Source organism: Rhinolophus sinicus, linkage group LG02 (genome assembly GCF_036562045.2).
Source record: "Rhinolophus sinicus isolate RSC01 linkage group LG02, ASM3656204v1, whole genome shotgun sequence".
NCBI classification, from domain to species: domain Eukaryota; kingdom Metazoa; phylum Chordata; class Mammalia; order Chiroptera; family Rhinolophidae; genus Rhinolophus; species Rhinolophus sinicus.
The window spans coordinates 129,493,997-129,512,713 of record NC_133752.1 but is presented as its reverse complement, the minus strand read 5'-3'; the positions used below and the strand labels follow the sequence as shown (position 1 = coordinate 129,512,713).

The 18,717-nt window shown below is 39.8% G+C and overlaps 1 protein-coding gene across 1 annotated transcript in view; it reads left to right on the top strand.

The window, feature by feature from the left end:
* Positions 1-2,133: 2,133 nt before the first annotated feature.
* Positions 2,134-18,717, top strand: part of NAV3 (neuron navigator 3) — a 773,547-nt gene continuing 756,963 nt past the window's right edge. Inside the window, exon 1 of the mRNA XM_074325380.1 lies at positions 2,134-2,388. The gene's annotated coding sequence lies outside the window, so the exon portion shown is untranslated. The remainder of the gene's footprint in view (positions 2,389-18,717) is intronic.

Genomic DNA, 18,717 nt, shown 5'->3' with positions numbered 1-18,717 from the left:
ATTCTAGTGATGAAGCAGACCAACATGCAAATATTATACTTATACCAAAGGTGCAGAAGGTGCTTACTGGGGCAGCATAAAGAGTGGCACCTAAACTCAGAGGTGGGACCCAGGAGTGTTTGGGGAGGCATCCTGAAGGAGGTTAGTTTTGGAGGCTGAGCAAGTTATTCAGATGTAGTGGGGGGGTGTATAAGGAGAAGAGGGGAGCAGAGAGAATTCCTGGCAGAGAACAACGTATGCACACGTCGGGTGAGCGCATGATGTGTGCTGTTTGACAAAACATGGCATACAGTAGTGAGTTGGACCTGCTTGGGAACTGTAGTGCAGGTGTGAGGGATGAAGGAAGTGGAGTAGGCAAGGGCCAGATTATAAAAGATCTATGCCAGTTGTTCTCAAAGTATGGCTCTCAGTTTGATAGCATCAGCATCACGTGGGGTTTTCTTAGGAATACAAATTCTTATGCTCCACTCTAGACTCACTGAATGGGAAAAGTTGATCATGGGAATGGGGCCTAGAAATCTTTCTTTTTACAAGCCCTACAGGTGATTCTGATGCATGCTGAAGTGTGAGAAACACTGTTCTTTACCATAATAAGAAATTTGGCCATTATTCCTGAAGGAAATGGGGAACTATGGAAGGATTTTAGATAAGACTGTAATTGTTTAAGGCTTACTCTGGAAACAAGATAAAAGAGCAAGATGGATGCACGGTAGGTAAGTCCGTAGGGAAATTTAGGAAAGAAATTTAAGACACTGGAGTTAGAATGTAGCATCCTTGCTTTGTACAGGGCCCATACAAATACATAAGGTCTAAGATAGAGGATAATATATGGCTCCTGCCCACAACATGTTGATAATCTAGACATAGAATCATTCCATCTGAGAACATGTTCTTCCAACCCAATAGAATGCCATCCACATTTATGGAGTGTCTACTACTCTATGCAAGAGTGACTGGGGAGTCAGTTTGGTTGATCTAGACAAGAGCACAGGGAGAGTCCCCTACTGCCTGCCCCCGCCCCGGAAAAATTTGGGTATGAATGAGTACCACAAAGAGGTTGTTTAAATATATAAAGCAGTAAAAAGTGAGGGTTACAAAAGCAAAATAAATTGGTTGGATCATGATACTCCAAATAAATGTGTGGTGACATTAAACCGTGTAAATTTGTAAACACATTTTGTTTGGGTTTTATGTTGGGAATAGCACAAATCTGAGCCTTGTTTGCAACAGTAGTGAAAGAACTGCCAATCGAAAGCACTTTTTCAGCTAGGGATAGAAATGGGCCAGGCTAGATATTTCTTTTTGCTACATTATTGCTTACTCTCAGCAACAGAAGCAGCTTCTATTCATAGCTGTGGAGGAAAGGTGCTTGCGGCGGGATGGTGCTGTGTTGGCTGATGCTGGACTAGAGGTTGGAATATACCTTCAAGCCTATTTCTCCAGGGCTGGGAGGGCAGAGAAAGGAGATGCTTCTGTGGGGTGTGTGTGTGTGTGTGTGTGTGTGTGTGTGTGTGTGTGAATGAGAGAGAGAGAGAGAGAGAGAGAGAGAGAGAGAGAGAGAGAGAGAGAGAATTGACAGCTATATCTTCTCGCCACCGATTTCCCTCACCCAAACCCCTGCGTCTCTGCTTAGAGTCTGACATAAAACAAGGAGTGAACCCCATTTGTCTCTATGTGGTTTCAATGAAAAAAGTCGGTGCACAAGGACGGAAACGAAAGCGGCTGAGAAGAGGTGTGTGACTTGTTGAGCATACAAATCATTTCCCCCCTACTCTCCAAAGGAGGGGGAAAATTCCTCTTACTCTCTCTTTGCAGATTGTGCTCTGCATTCGGGAGAGGAGTCTAGGGCTGGTCTTCATGTAGGAAACTTTTCTCACAGGGCCCGGTGGGTCCACTGCGCTCGGACCGATCCGGTGGGCGTCGTGCGTGCCCCTCTCGCGGGCAAGGACCCCAGACCCCAGGACGCGTCTGTCTCTTTAAATTCCAGCTGCGCGGCTGGGAAACAGCGCCACTAGCCGCCCAAGCCGGCTGGCGGCTGCGAGCTCGCTCGCGCTCCCGCTCCCAGCTGCGCGCCGCGGAGGGCTCGCTCGGCCCGCGGGCGGCTTGGCGGCGACGGCAGCGGCGGCGGGGCGGGGAGGCGCGGCCCGGCGGAGGAGGGAAGAAGGAGCACGCCGGGCCGGGAGAGGCGCCGCGCCCGGTCCCCGCGCCCGCGCCCGGCGGCCCCAGCAGTTTCCTTCAGGGTGACGAGGATGTGCCTGGGTTGTGTGTGTGTATGTGGCTTTTCCCCCCTCTTCTCCTCTATAAGACGATTTCCATAGTAACCTGATCAAGTGGCTTAGTATCGCAAACCTGAGGATTTCCTCGGCCCGCCGGCTTGACCTCAGTCAGGTAAGGCTGCGATCTCGTTTTCTTCCATTGCAAACCGCTGCGCTCCTTCCAAACTTCCTTTTGTGGAAAACCGCCCAGCCCCACGCAGCCCTGGGCATTTGCGATAGCGAGCGTGTTCCCTCCCAGGTGCCTGCCACGGGTCCCCTGTCACGGGTCCCCTACCCTGCTAGTTCCCCAGGACCTATGATCACATTATTAAAAAAAAAAAAAAATTTGGGGGGGGGGGTGGTTGCCCGCCTTCCCTTTTTTGAATTCCCCATCTCTGCGCTCTTCTCGGCTTTTACGCTGAGACTGGTGATGGGGGCGCGGGGAGAAGTCGGGGGCGGGGGTGGGAGGCGAGCGCGGTCCAGGGAGTGGCGGGCTCCGATGGGCTGGCTGCGGTGGGCTACTTTGGGCATCTCGGCATTGCCTGCGCGGGGCTGGGGTATCTGGGAGGGCTGTCAGCAGCAGGGCGGCGGAACCCGGGAGCCTCAGGTCTCCAGACGAGCGAGCGAGGGACGCAGGCTTGGGGGTGATGGAGCGCTCGGCGGGTGGCTGGCGAGCGTCCATACATCATAGCTTTCCTGCCTACTCCCCCGCCCCTCTTCGTTTTTCTCTCTTTCTCTTTCCCCGTTCTCATTTCTTTCTCCCTTTCCTCATCGCCAGCTCCATCCTGTTACCTCCTTTCCCTCCCCCCCTTCTTTTCCCTTTCCCTCTTAAAATAAAAGAAAGGGGAATCGTTTGTAACCTTTTCGTTCTGCCAACATGGGAAGAGCTGTGAAACCCGCAGCGTGGCCACCTCAACCCGGTCGCTTTCAGACTCCGTCCTCATCCATCAACATATTTGTTTCCTGAGTCTATTGATCTCTGTCGATTCTGCAGAAATGCATTCTAAGCTGGGCGTCTGTATGTCAGAATCCCAGTTCCGCAGCTCGCTTCTGTGCTCCAAGCATGACATGTATTGTAAGGGCTTCATATATTTTAAATCCATATCAGCCATGGGTATAAAGAAATTTATCTTTTAAAAAAATCTAGTCTAATTCTAGAGAAAGTTCCCTCTTAAATTATTGACGTACTCTTTCCCTTCTTTGAAATTTAATTTTAGGGGACTTGGGAGACTGTTTTTTTTGCCTCCAGTTTATGAGGAACATGCAACTTCTTACTTTAAGTATCTCCTCTTTGAACCTCATACAGTTTTGCAGTGCCCAGTCACTGGAATGAGATCATAATTAAGGTTCAGAGGCTTGCTCCCCAAAGTCCAAGCTGGCTGAAGGGGCAGCCTCTGGTAGAAGGTGCTGAGAGAACCATGTGGGCCAGACAGAGCTCGCCAAGAATAGATAAGGCAGAGCAACTCTTGTGTGAAATACATAACTAGATTCAGACTTGAGTACTGAAAATATGAAAATGCAGTAAAACCAGACTTTTTTGTTTTTGGTTCTCAGCCTGCGTATGACTATACTATGCAGGTAGTATAAGTTAATACTTACTTAAAAACCGAGCCACTCTAGTGTACAACCCATCTGCCTTGTTTATGTTGAGACACTTCTTTACTGTGATTTTATTTTTCTTTGAAACATAAGATGTTTGTATCATGTGAAAACAAAGGTATAAAATAGAGGGTGACTTCTATTTAACCAGACATAGGATTTACTGGGATTTTTGTTGGTTTTGTCTCTCAAAAGATCTAGTTGTTACGCTCTCAAGTTTTCCTGAGGCCAAAATATTTCATGGGTGAAAACAATACTAATCAATGATTTCCCTCCCCTCTCTATCAGTGGTGTATAGAGTATATATGGAAAAAGATCTCAGTTTTAGAGAGCTCCCCTGGCCTCCTTTCCTTTGTCTTCATGTTTGTTTTTAAATTCAACTATTAATATAGAATAAAGAATCGTGGAGCAGAAAATGAATCAGGAAGAAGAGAAACCACTGGTATAATGGAAAATATACCCGAACCAAGAAAAGATAATTAGTGCCATGCCATTCCACACTGTTGTATGTGTTTTTAGCCAATTAAGCTGTAGGTTTTAAATGTGTTTTCATCTTCTTAGTTCTATACCTAATACTTTTTATATTGGAGGTCATATTTATCCGGTTCAGGTGGATATTTACAAAAGACTTAAAATTCCCTTGCTGGTGAAATCCAAAAAGCATGTTTTTATTTCAATATTATCTTCTTTCTTCTAGTGTACAGTGATTGTAGTAAGGGTCCTACCTTATTGTTTTTACCTGATTTCTGATTTTGGTGCTTTCTGGATGTGTGGGTTTCCCCTGACACATTTACAGGGTACTCTTGGCAGGCTGCATGGGACTTGAATGCACAATTGATTGTAGATGCAGTAAAATGCCCATTTTTCTTGTTCTTGGTTTAAGAGATGTCATGCCCTCGTGGACATTTAATATTTTGGTGTGACTGCTCCTTTGTGTGTGTGTGTGTAGGTGAAGGATTCAACAAAGTCTATTCTGATTAAACTTTGTATGATTTGAGGTTAAAAGGGATATTAGTGACAAGCCATACATTACTTTATTATTTATAGTACATTGATGCTGAAACTGTTTTTCTTCCTTACCTTGTGATTGCATCTGTATGGCTCATTTAATGAAAGGCTGGTAATGATGAATTATCTGTTTTAGAAAAGAAAAAAAACCCCTCAAGTTTACATTCAAGTCCTCATTTTCATGCAGAGGAATTAACAAATGTTTTTGATCTCATATTTTAATAGACTGTATTGCTGAGCACTGCTAATTACCAAGAATATGTTTTGTTAATTCTGAAATTGGTATAGGATAAGACATCTCTCAAGTTGTCTGGAGGGCTCCAAGTGACTCATCCTGGTAACCCATGGCAACAGGAAATGGTTGTCCAGGTGCAAACTCAAGTGTGGACACAGATCCACACTTTGTGATCCTCCAGTTTCTTGATACGAAAGCATCTGGCTCCTTTGTATTGACTGATGTTAACTTTTTGACTTTTGTCAGAACAGTGATCCCCCTAGGCCTAGTTTTACAATTTCCTTCAGCTCTTCATTTACTTGAGAGTTATAAAATGCTCAGAAAACATATAAGTTGAATGCTACTTTTCTAATAGAAAGTAATTTCTAGAGAAGTGTGCATGTGCAAATGACTTTGCATGTAGCTGGGATAATCAGGGTGAGAATATCACCAGATCAAACATGAGAGGCTGTGTCAGCTTTAGAAATGTTGGGAGTCAGGGAGCTGTGTCTGGAAGTAGAAGTCAAGAGGCCAAGGTTATATTCCTAATTTTCAGTGCGTTACAGAGTTATTCGTGCAGTGGCCTCCTTATTCAGATGTCACTTAGCTTTGTTTTTTTCCTAGAAGAAAAATGGACATGGTAACCATTTCCTGTGTTTGAGTTCTCAAACACATATGAACATATGACATAATCATATACTTATATACTTGTACACACAGGTGTACATAGGTAGCAGTGTAGATACTAAAAGACACACACACGTACATTCAGAGGTAACAGACAGATTTTCTGAATAGGGTAGGGAAATCTTTCCTTGTACAATTGACAGATGGGTGATGACGCTGAATATTTCTTTCCATTCATGAGAAGGTGAGCATAAAGTACTCTCTGTGTTGTGTGGATATAGGTAGTAGATGCTCGGTGACTAATCATATAACATAATATGCAGAACTGAAAATTCCCAGCGGATATCACTGTTTTACTTTACATTAATGCAAGTGAGGAATAAATTTTCTGCACCTTCTTCTTTTCTTTTTTAACCATTTAAGTCATCCTTCTCCCTCTCCCCCATTTTGTAAGGGAAAGTAATTGTGTGTAAGGTTAAGTGGACCACAGGGCAGGGAAAATCCCCAGGGCTATCCTTCTGCTCAGACTTCATTTTTCCTTTGAAGTCCTACTGTCAACAATAATATGTGATATGAGCCTCTCGTGGTGATATTTCCATAGGTCGTCATCCTTCTCTGTCCCAGATGAAGTCTCAGAACAAGCATTGCAGTAGCATAGATTCTGAATTGAATGCATCATTCAAGTTGGTTATGTAACTCAATGGTCTTATTAAAAAAAAAGAAAGAAATAGAAAAAAGGAAAAACTCCAGGTCTTTAAAAAGCTCCAGGTATTTACTTTTCTTTTGTTTTAAAACAATTTTACAATGTTCAGAGAAAATAAACCTGATTCCTGTAAGGATTTAAAAGCAGCTTGTTCATGTAATTAGATTTTACAAGGTTTGTACAGTGATACTTTTTGTTTATGCAATATTTTCATAAAAGGGATAGTTGAGACAATTGCTTGTTTGGGTAAGTACTTGAGCTAATGGGGACCTAGAGTCTTCAAGGTCTGGAAACACTGCCACTGACATAGAGCCAAAGGTTTTTTTGAGAATAGGAGGGAAAGTCAGTGATTTGACAGGAAGTGATTTATAACAGTTCAGGTATAGTCAGGAAGATTTGAAACAAACTTTTATATTTCTTTCATCTTGCTTTGTGTATATTTATTTATATGTGGTTTTAACCTATATAGAACTGTGGGCCTCGTATCCATCTTTCAGTTTTCCCTACTGGGGAATATCATCTAAGTCCCCAACCTTGCTTGGTGGCTTTTGGTAGGTTTGTAGGCATGATGTTGAGGAAGAAATGGTACCTTTTATATCCTAATATTGCAAATACAATTATGACCACAAAGTCATATCATTGGGAGTTTCTTTTTTCCAATTAAAAGAAGCATTTATATTATTGAATACCTTCTTATGCTACCTTATTAAGATAGGATCAAATGCCATGGTTGTCTGATTTTATTGATCCATTTTAAGGCAGTATTGCACAGCGCTTAAAGATATAGCTTCTGGGGTAGACTCGTGAATTTGAATCCCAGGTCTGCCACTTAATATGTAGGTTTATCTTTTATAATGTTCTTAATCGGTGTCTCAGTTTCCCCATCTTTTAAATTGTTGTTGAGAAGGATTTTTTTTGTGAAGCTTAAATGACAGAATATGTTTTTAAGAGTATTCCTGGCTTGTAGTAAATACTTACTGCATATTCACTACTGTTATTATTGCTGTTGCTGCTGCTGTTGTTTTTCTGCGTAGATTTTTTTTTCTTTCCAAGAAAATAACTGCTGCTGCAGTTATTTTTCTGCGTAGATTTTTTTTTCTTTCCAAGTCCGAACGTGAACCAGAATGCTAGTGGACATAGGAGCTGTGCTACTTGCTTCCTTTCCCTCCATCACCCCCCTTAGCTTTTTGCAATAGCCTCAAGCTCGAAATAATGACCAGGTGCCTGGGAGATAAGAATATATTTGTTTGGAGGAGGATCCATTCTTGCAGTTTTCAAAAAAGCTTATCTTAACTTTTTAATAAGCAATATCAATGTTATCCATGGATTTTTCATTTACAGATTGAACCTCTAAATCAGGGTTAGCTACAGTAGTAATATAATGTGTCAGTTAAAAAAAACAAAAAAAAAACCTGACAAACAAGACTTCTAGCTTTAGTATTGTAGTTTTGTTTCTCATAAGCTACAACTGCCTACTATTACCCTAATGTAATCTTAAAACTGCAAGCTTTTGCTAAAGACGTTGCTAAATAAGTTTTTTGTGAAGTCACTTGATATCTCATGGATGAGAGATCATTAAAGAGGTGATGTTTTATCCTTGCTTTGTTTTTTCCTTTGTGAGTACCAATACCATGTTTCTCCGAAAATAAGACCTAGCCGGACAATCAGCTCTAATGTGTCTTTTGGAACAAAAATTAATATAAGACTGGGTCTTATTTTACTATAAGACCCGGTATAATATAATATAATATAGTGTAGTATAGTATAATATAATACCTGGTCTTATATTAATTTTTGCTCCAAAAGACGCATTAGAGCTGGTTGTCCGACTAGGTCTTATTTTCGGGGAAACGGTATCAAGAGCTGCATTGAATAGGTAACTCTCTTTACATATTGTGAGGATTTCCTCATCAGCAAAATGAATTTATTGGGTTCATGTGCCTCTTTAAACTTTGTTTTATTGTGGAAAGCTTTGAATAAACAGAAAAGTAGATGGGATGGTATCATGAATTCCCTTGGACCCAACATTCAGCTTCAACAAATTAGGTAACCTCTTAAGATCCCTTATGATTCTGTGATTTTCTAACCATGAAAATCCTAATTCATACTGGTTTTAAGGATCTAGAATACCTGCTTTTCAAATAAAATTGATACTACTATGAATAATGTTGACACTTAAAATAGTTATGAATTTATAACACAGGATTTCATGCAAGTCAATAAAATAATATACACAAAATGATACATGGGAAATGTGTTGGAACTGAGCAAGTTCAATGCCAGGGTTAAAAACCCTGGGATTAGATTAGTTCAACAAACATTGATTAAATGCCTCCCCCACAGAGTTTATAGGATATCACCCAGGAGCCTGACTAATACCATATTATCATGTTTAAGAATAATTTTCAAGAAATTGGGCTACAACAGACTGTTCTAAAACCATGTGGAGTGTTATCTTTCTTTCATTTGGAAGCTTATTTCAAGATTGTAACAGCCAGCCTCCAAAATGTTCCCCAGTGATCCCTGCCTGTTGCCATTCATACCCTTGTGAAATAATTCCCTCCCACATTTTATCAAGGTGTTCTCTGTGATCAATAGAATATGGCGGGAGAGATAGTGTATGACTTCTGAGGCTAAGTCATAAAAGACATTGCCACTTTCATCTTGCTCTCTTGGATGACACTCTGGGAGAAGCCAGCTGCCGTGTTGTGAGGGCACTCCAGCCATCCTTAGAGATTCATGTGGCAAGGGAGTGAGGCCTTCTGCTCACCGAAGGAGCCTCCTTGAAAGAAGGTTCTTTAGCCCTGGGAAAGTCTTCAGATGACTGCAGTTCTGGGTAATGTACTGACTGTATCCTCTTTAGAGACCACAAGCCAGAATCACTTAGCTAAGCTGCTTCTGAATTCCTAACCCACAGGAACTCTGTGAGTATATTACATGCTTATTGTTTGAAACTGCTAAATTTTGGAGTAATTTGTTATGTAGCAGCAATACAAATACCTTAGACTCCCTTAGGGTTTTATTATCAATACTAGTTATTATTTTTATATAGATAGGTAGCCTAGCCAGTAATTCACTATGGTGAGTGCAGATTTAAACAGCATTGTTGATTGGCACTACTACCTATCCATAAGTAAATCAGGGCAGAAGACACGATGTCCCCCATTAATTGCTAACCTGGAACTAATCCCCACCCTTCCTTTTGTTAATGTTTCTGTTAAAAATTCAACTGTTATTAGGATTTTTTTAAACTTTTTTTTTATTAGTTTCATGAAGCCACTATGGAAAACAGTATGGAGGTATCTCAAAAATCTAAAAATGGAACTACCTTATGATCCAGCAATTCCACTCCTAAGTATCTATCTGGAGAAATCCAAAACTCTAATTCAAAAAAATATATGCCCCTCTATGTTCAGGAATTTTGAATGAATGCAGGGACTCGGGGGTGAGAGCTGTTACCTGTTTGGGCTGATACTTGGGTAAACTTTGAGATAGTATCATAGTTTATTTTCAGGTTACCCCCCAAAGAACACCACCATACCTCACAAAGGCATACACAGAGAGGCCTTTGTGGTTTAGGCTTTCATTGTTATAGAAGCTGTTCTCTGTCACCCACTGAACTAGGTTAAGATTAAAGTGCTCAAAATAAAATAAAATATGCCCAAATGAGGCCCTGGTAATGTTGCCAATGTAGCCATTCTTCATGAATTTGCATTTTGGCCTTTTGTGTATGGTTTCCCTTCTTAGCATGGCTCTGGATTGTATGCATGAGTCTCTTTTTCTCATTATTATATTACAAGTTTAACAAAATCTAAACATTGGATATTATGGAAGATGGAACAGGTTCCGTATAGAGTTTTGGTGTACACATAATGGTTTGGATCAGAGAACCAAAAAGGGACAATAACTTCACTTTTTACCTCATGAATTTGTTTAATTTTATCTATGTAAATTACCACCCCATCACTCATTCATTCATTCTAGGAACCTTGGAGAATACTAAGAAGTAAGGTTTTGGAGCCATTAGATTGGTGTGAATATTAGGTCCTTTTCATAAATGAGCTACCTGTCTTATGGCTGGGAGTGGAACATTTCAGTACTTTTGCTATTTAATTTGTTCGGTAGGATAACTAATAGGATTCTTGCCCCCGAGAATTTTTGCAGATCCTTGTTTATCTTGGTATAAAGCAGTGATGGTGTTCACTGACCTGCACCAATATCATGCTCTTTGGGAATTGAAATTGATTTTTTTTTGGTTCTTGGCATATACATTTGTTATTTGAACAAGCGCTACCTAGCGGACTCGGGAAAACCAATAAGCAGTCATTCAGAAACTAGTTTCTAGGACATCACAAATGAGTTGCATCACAAGCCTCGGGAGAAAGTTAATGAAGTCACTAGTTCTTTGTGATATTTTTATGTTTGAGCCCAATGTGCCATAAGAACTATTTTTAGAATTGAGGATAAACAACACGGATCCGATTTTTCTGTTCTTCGTGAGATATGTAGAAATGAAACCACTCCTCATTGCTGATGAAAAAATTATGTAGAGACTGGGAATGTTTTCTTAGATGACTTTGGAGAAACATGCTTTTGTTTATTTGTTGGATACTGTGTTAGTGTGTCCCATCTTGTGTGTTTGTTTTATGTGCTTTGCACATTTGGCACTGCATTAATCTACCCCATGACGTAACCATGACGTTTACACGTAAATAAAGTTTATAGATACATTGTTTTCCTTCTACATTGTGATGAGTATGACAGGGGCACAGAAATGAATAAGAAAGGGTCCTTGCCCTGGAGGAAGTTGGGTTGTATTTAATTTAAATTTTTTATTTATTCATTTTTTATTTTTCAGAGTGTTTAGCTGCAATAGCTAGATCTTACAATTTATTATGGCCTGGCTGCTTTCAATACAAGATCAGTTGACTTATGTTACCATAATTGAGAGTTATCCTGAGCTCTCCACCGTTAAAGAATGCTAATGCTGTTTTGAAGGTCTCCTGTATATGGCCTCGATAACCACAAAGGCTTTTCTGCCTGCAGCAGATAAACTCTCAATAATGTCACAGGAAGTTGCATTAGAAATTATGCCGTCACCTATAGCTTTTTCCTTTTCTGCCCACTAACTAATAATGTCTGTTTAGGGTATTCCTTGTAGGGCAAATGTCTGTATCATACTTTGGAAACATATTTTTGCCTGCCTCAGTGGAAAGTCATTCATCAACTTTGAAGTGAACTTCCTCATATTTATGCTTGCTAAATGAATATTTTAAGCAGAGAGGTGGGATTTTGATAGTCTTTTAGGATCCCAGAAATACCTGACTCTACCCTGCCAATCACCTCTATCCATGTTCAGGGACGCCAGGGAAGACATATGTAGGCAATGGCAGCCGAATGGTAACCAGAGGGCCACTTTATTAATAGCTTGAGATGGTGCCAGTTACCCGTGATGCAGGACTCTTTGGAAATAGGTGGTTTGGAGCACGTACTTTAGGTTGGAGTCCAAATATATAGATTTTTAGTCTTGATACACTCTTAAGAAAGAAGTGCAAAAGAGAAAGAGAGGTCATGCCCCAAGAGGGGTTCTAATTTTAACTTAACAGCCATATAAAACTAGGAGAGAGAGAGAGAGAGAGAGAGAGAGAGAGAGAGGCTTGGCTTTTTGCTTTTTAAAGCATAGTCAGCCTGCCCATTCATTTTTAAGGTCCAGTCATTATTTTTGGATCTGATCTGGTAGTAGAGCAGTTACTCCTTTGAAGGGATGGTGACGAGGGAGAGATGCACCCACTATGGATAAATCATGGTACAAGTCACAGTCTTTTATCTGAAATCCTGGGGATAAGAATATTTCGGAATTTGGACTTTTTCATATTTTAGAAAAAATAGGATGTGTGTGTGTGCGTGTGTGTATGTGTGTGTGTGTGTGTGTGTATGTATACATGTATATATACAGAGGGTGCCAAAAAATGTATACACATTTTAAGAAAGGAAAACTGTATTAAAATTGTAATACTCAATATATACTGATAACAAAAGATGAATACAAGTGACGTTTGACTTCTGCAATTACAAGAGGTGCTCAAAGAGGTTACCATCAGCGTAATTTTAATACAATTTTTTTCCTTTCTTAAAATGTGTATACATTTTTTGGCACCCTCTGTATATCATATTTTGGAAAAGCAATAGAATGTGTGCGTGTGTACATATGTATACATGCACACATTCTATTGTTTTTCTAAAATACATATATGTATATATTTATGTACACACAAACACATACACACACACTGTATGTACATCATCATGTGTACACACACTGCAGGGGCAGCATCTTTTTGTCAAACACATGACTATTTCTATAAGAAAATCCACGAATATTCAGAATAAGTGGGATAATAGACATGACTACATCCCAATCCCTAGCACCTGTGAATGTCACCTTACATTGCAAAAGGGACCTTGCATGTGTGATTAAGGTTTAAGGATTTTGAGATGGGGGCATGATCCTGGATTATCTGGGTGGGCCCCATGTATGCACAAGGATCCCTGAAAACACAGAACCATCCCCAGCTGAGGTCAGAGGAGATGTGATGACGGATAAGAGTTGGAGAAACAGATGCTACCTTGCCGCCTTTGAAAATGGAGGAGGGGGATCCTGGGTGAAGAAATTCAGGTGGCTTCCGGAAGCGGGAGAAGGCAAGGAAACAGGTTTCACCTAGAGCTTCCAGAAAGGGAGGCCAGTCCTGCTCACACTTTGACTTTAGCTTAGGGAGACCTTTGTTGGTGTTTTGAACTCCAGAACTGTTAAGACAATACATTTTATGTTATTTTAAATGTTTAATTATTTGTGGCAATTTATTACAGCAGCACTGGAAAACTAAAATAGGGAAATAAAGCCTATAATCTTGTTTTTCTTCCAGTCCAGTTATGAAAAACCTTTAGATTTTCAGAGCTTTTTGGATTATGAATTGCATTTGGGGATTGTGGACCTGTAGAAGTCAGGAATCTTGGTATTTTGACCTTATGGTGTTTGGATTTTTAATTATGGGATAAAGAACTCCTTAGAAGAAAGCCTTTTATGTGTTACCATCCTAATACTTGAGCCTTTACTGATTTCTTGAATTCACTTCCATTGCCTTTATGGATCTTATACTGGTTGATGATGGCACTGGCTGAGTTGGCTGACCATGGACCCTGGTTCACTGCGATCAGATGAAGGTGATATATGTGAAGGGGTGTAAACTCTAAAGTACTGTACAAATGCACACTGGCCCTTGTTGATTGCATTTATCATTGAGCAGCTATCTCCTGTCCCTCCCTTCTTCTGGTGCATTTGGGGGTTGGAGGGGAGGAAATATTGCAGGATGATTTTGTGAATGTGGCTGTAGTACTGCCTCTTCCTTATGGTTGCCAGAAACCCTCACCCCAAACCCCAAGTTTCTACACTGTGTGTGGCTCCAAGGGAGGTGACATCTGGAATGGATGTCTCATCACAGAAAGGCTGGATACCCTGAGGCTCATCCATGTACCTCATTGTAAACCATTTAATTACATTAAAATTTTAAGTGAGAAAGAAATATCCATGTCCTGTTACTTCTCATGGTAGAATCCAGGACAAAATTTACATATGGAAAGTTTTCCAGAAAATATCCCACAAAGTATAAAGCATATTTTAGAACACAGGGTAGCAGTTGACACTAAAAATACATTATTTGTTTTCTTGTGATGCTATGCTATTGTAGAATATTCCATTATTATGGAATGGTTGTAGTTGTCTGACTCATGTTTGAAGGTTATGCTTTTCAATGAAATATTTTAGAATGATAATACTTGCTCTGATTCAAATTAAAATGCTAACTTTGAGCATTCACCTTGCACTGTCCTTGATCTGTAGCTGAATCTTCAGGACCATCAATTGTCCTATTGATTCTTTCGATGTTTAAGTGCTGGGAGAGTGAATCTTACTGTGCCTGGCACCTCTGTGTGTGTGGTGTGCTGCTGTTTTTTTCTTCATTTTCTAGAAAAATCAGTAGGTATTGAGGTGTTTATGATCAAATGTGTGAAATCAAACTTTTTTCCTCACTGGAGACCTATCTCCTCTTTGCTCCAACACCCACATAGCTCTACCCAGAACACCATGCTTTTCATCGACATTTTCAGTATGATACATTTGAAATCTTTTCTTAGGTTTTGACAGAAGTGATTGTAACTCAAAGACAACTTTACAACTTGCTCTAGACAAGTGACTGTTTTGAGACCTTGTGTCTATGTAATCAATAACAAGATACTGTGTTTCCCCCAAAATAAGACCTAGCCGGACAGTCTGCTCTAATGCGTCTTTTGGAGCAAAAATTAATATAAAACCCGGGTATTATGTTATATTATATTATATTAGACTGAGTATTTATTATATTATATTATATTAGACCTGGTATATCATGTTATACCTGGTCTTACATTATAGTAAAATAAGACCTGGTCTTATATTATTTTTTTCTCCAAAAGACTCAGTAGAGCTGATTGTCCGGCTAGCTATTTATGCAGAGTTTTAAGTACTTTTATCTAGTTCAAGGCCAAGTGAAAATCTACCATCTTGGGTACTCTGGAAAGAAATTTTCTCATTTGAAATTTATCCTGGAAATCCTATAATACATAACCATAAATTTGTTTTTAACATTCATTGACTTTACTAAATTTTAGTTGAAGTATACATTTAAAATAGTTTCAGAACATAGACAGTACCTTATTCTTCATACCACAATGTATTGGGCTCTGGACTATATGCTGGGGGTGAGTGGGCGGGGGAAGGGGAAGATGTAGAATTTGCTGTTAATGAGTATACGTGGTCAGACAATTAAGTTCATGAACTCATCCTAGAAAAAGTGCTACACACCTCATTGCTGAATATCACTACGGTCACCTTCAGAGTACTCCCCTTGGGAAGCTATGCCCCTATGCCAGCATCTAGTCCACCCTTCAAAGCAATTTTGGAACCCTTTTTCTGGAATGGGCATCAGAGCTGTCAATGTATTACACTTGATGTCCTGAATGTCATCAAAATGTCTTTCTTTCAATATTTCCTTTATCTTTGAGTAAAGAAAGAAGTCATTGGGAGCCAGATCAGGTGAGTAGGGACAGTGTTCCAATACAGTTATCTGTTTACTGGCTACAAACTCCCCACAGACAGTGCTGTGTGAGCTGGTGCATTGTCGTGATGCAAGAGCCATGAATTGTTGGCGAAAAGTTCAGGTCGTCTAACTTTTCCACACAGCCTTTTCAGTACTTACAAATAGTAAACTTGGTTAACAGTTTTTCTGGTTGGTACAAGTTCATTATGAATAATCCCTCTGATATCCAAAAAGTTTAGCACCATTGTTGTAACAAGTTCGTGAACGTAATTGTTAGACCTTGTATATCTAGCAGGTGAGGTAAGATTTGTTCAAAGGAAAAGGTGGCAAGTTCTGTAGACAAGTACAAGTATCCATTGAGAGGAACAGATAAAGGAAGGTTAGGCTTCTTCTGGATTGGGAAAATGCAGAATGCTTCACGGAGGAAGTGACATTTGAACCATGAAGGGTGGCATTTGAACAAGGAGGGGTAGCATTTGTACATGCAGAGATAGAGCACGGATATTCTAGCTGGCCAGTGGGGTAGAAAACTATTCAAGCAAAATTCAATCTGCTCCACGGCACATGGCCCTCTAGGATTTGGCCCTGCCTGCTCTTACATCTGACCGTCTTCACCTCACATTCCAGCTGTGTTGAACTATATGTAGTGTCATACAAGTGTCATGCTCTTTCCACTTTAGAGCCTCTGCTATGAGGTATAGCTTCTGTACAATGAAATTTCCATGTTGAGTTTTTTTTTTAAACTCATTTTAAGACATAGAAATTACTCTCTGTAAATCTCATTTACATAGTTATTGAGTCTTGCCAACAAGAAAATCCTAGAATTCCAGAACTTGTATTTAGGGGATGTTGGTTGCTCAACTCTACTAATGCCACTTACACATTTATTCCTTTGTTTGTTGGTAAAGTGTGTCTGTTGGTGAAAAGACAAGAATGACAAAGTAATTGCTCTTAAGGAGTTCACTGCAGGTGAGAGGCTGACAAATGGTTTTAATGTAAAACTTTCACAGTTGAACTAAATGTGTGTGGGAAAGCAAAAGTGGGAAGGACCATTCTGCCTGGAGGCTGGGTGTCAAAAGGATGCCCAGAGAGGAGATGCTTGAACTGAGTCATCAAGATGAGTGGGAACCTGCCAGATGGACAAATGGAGTAGGATGTTTCGAGACGTGATTCTGCAAGTGTATAAAGACATAAGGGAACATGCAAAGTTTGGGAACAGTTGGTCCCCATGAGCAAAAATGTGTGCCCAAGACAGATACAACATGATGAACCTGGCAGGGTAGGCCACCCAGAAACTATACATTCTAGGTCAAAAGTTTGTGTTTTACTCTGGAGGTAGCAGTGATCATTGAATAATGTTAAACAGGGAATACCATATATATAATTCATTTTGAGAGCAGGATTATAACATCTTAGTATAAAATTGTTCAATGCAGAAGCAATACCATGTGTCAGCTAAGAGCTGAGCCTTTATAATATGATAACGCTTCTTATAGTCTGTGTGGGCAAATTATGTAACTTCTCCAAACCTTAGTTTCTTCATCTGCAAAGTGGGAATGATAACAGCACCTGTCTCAGAAATGATGTGAGAATTAGGTGGGCTGTTGTTGCTAAAGAACCCAACTATTATAGTCAGTATACAGGAATTAAGTAGATGTTTACTACGCATTTTGATTTTATTAAGGATAGAGACTAGATGTCCAGCAAGAAGTTGGCAATGGGGGAACTGAAAGGATCCCTAAAAGTCAGTTGCAGTGGGTATTATTTTAACTTCATAATAAAGGCCAAAAGCCATAAACTGCATTTTAAATATTTCTTGAAATTGGAGATTGTCTCTTTTACCTGCCTGAAGAAAGGTCATTAGAAAATGTGATGTGGTAGAAATTAAAAATGAATCACTACTGGCAAACAGTGTGTGGTGAGCCCTGACTGAGATTAGTCAGAGATGGTTGGTTGAGGTTATTGAAATCCCACCCCACAGTTGGCATTATTGTGTCTCAATATAAGTAAAGGTAGAGTCACCACATGAGGCAATCTACGAAAAACGGAATGTGGGAGAGTGAAAGAACTTCTTCCCTTGCCATTGACTCAGTTGAGCATGTGAGCTCTGCAGAGCCGGACATTGTAGGTCCAGAGCAATGCGAGCTGAGACCTGGGGCACCAAAATGGGTAAAGGTTTGCTATGGCTGAATTTGAATAATTATCAGTGAAATTTGGATAACCAAAAATCTGTGTGTGAATATTCACTTGAAAATCCCTCACATACCATACATACTAAGATATTACGGCTCAGCTGGTGGTAACCACATATATGTAATACAAATTTTCAGAAAAGAATGGGATACACTTTAGTACATCAACTGGTAAAAAAAAAAAGTGTGTGTATTAATGAGTATAAAGCATTTCACGAACAAACACATCCTAACAATATGAGAACACTTGTATACCAAGATGTATTATATATGTATCATTGTCTTTCTGTTAGTGAAAAGTGAAATAGTATTGTGTAAGATGGAAAGATAGATGGATAGTTCACAGCATATCTATGGTTTTATTAATTGATAATTGTTTATTTACTATTAAGAAAAGTGTTTTGAATTATCTCCCGATTACTGTAGCAAGATTTTTAAGGTAATAACCATAATGTGTTTTTTTGTTTGTTTGTTTTTGTTAGGGGTCGGTTTTCAATTTAGTGATTTTCCAATTAATATTGCAACATTCTATTTCATCAGCTTAGTTTAAATAGTAGGACTTTTAAATGTTTGTAACTTCTCATGCAACCTGTCAAATGTAATACAAAGGTGAAGTCAGACTTTGTTCCCTTTGGCTGAGCAGTTACTAAAGACTTAATGATGAACAACTGTTGCTCTCCCGGCGAGCACCAAAGGAAGGCAGGGTCTAGAGAAGTTTCCCATGATGAGCTGGTGCCGTTAGTGAAAAAGAAGTGGGTGGTGAATTATAGATCCCACCCCTCCTACATTAACTTCTGGCACATATTACCATTCAATTTTTTGATAAATCAGTTTATTGCTTTCTAAAAGATATTCGTATTAGAAATATGCTTCCTTTGTGTGTTCATTACCCAAAAGGAGCAACTTCCCAGTGGCCATGTTATGGTCGGTTTTCTCATTTGCGTTCTAGACTCCCTCTGAGGGCTCTTGTTAGGAACCTGGACAGTGT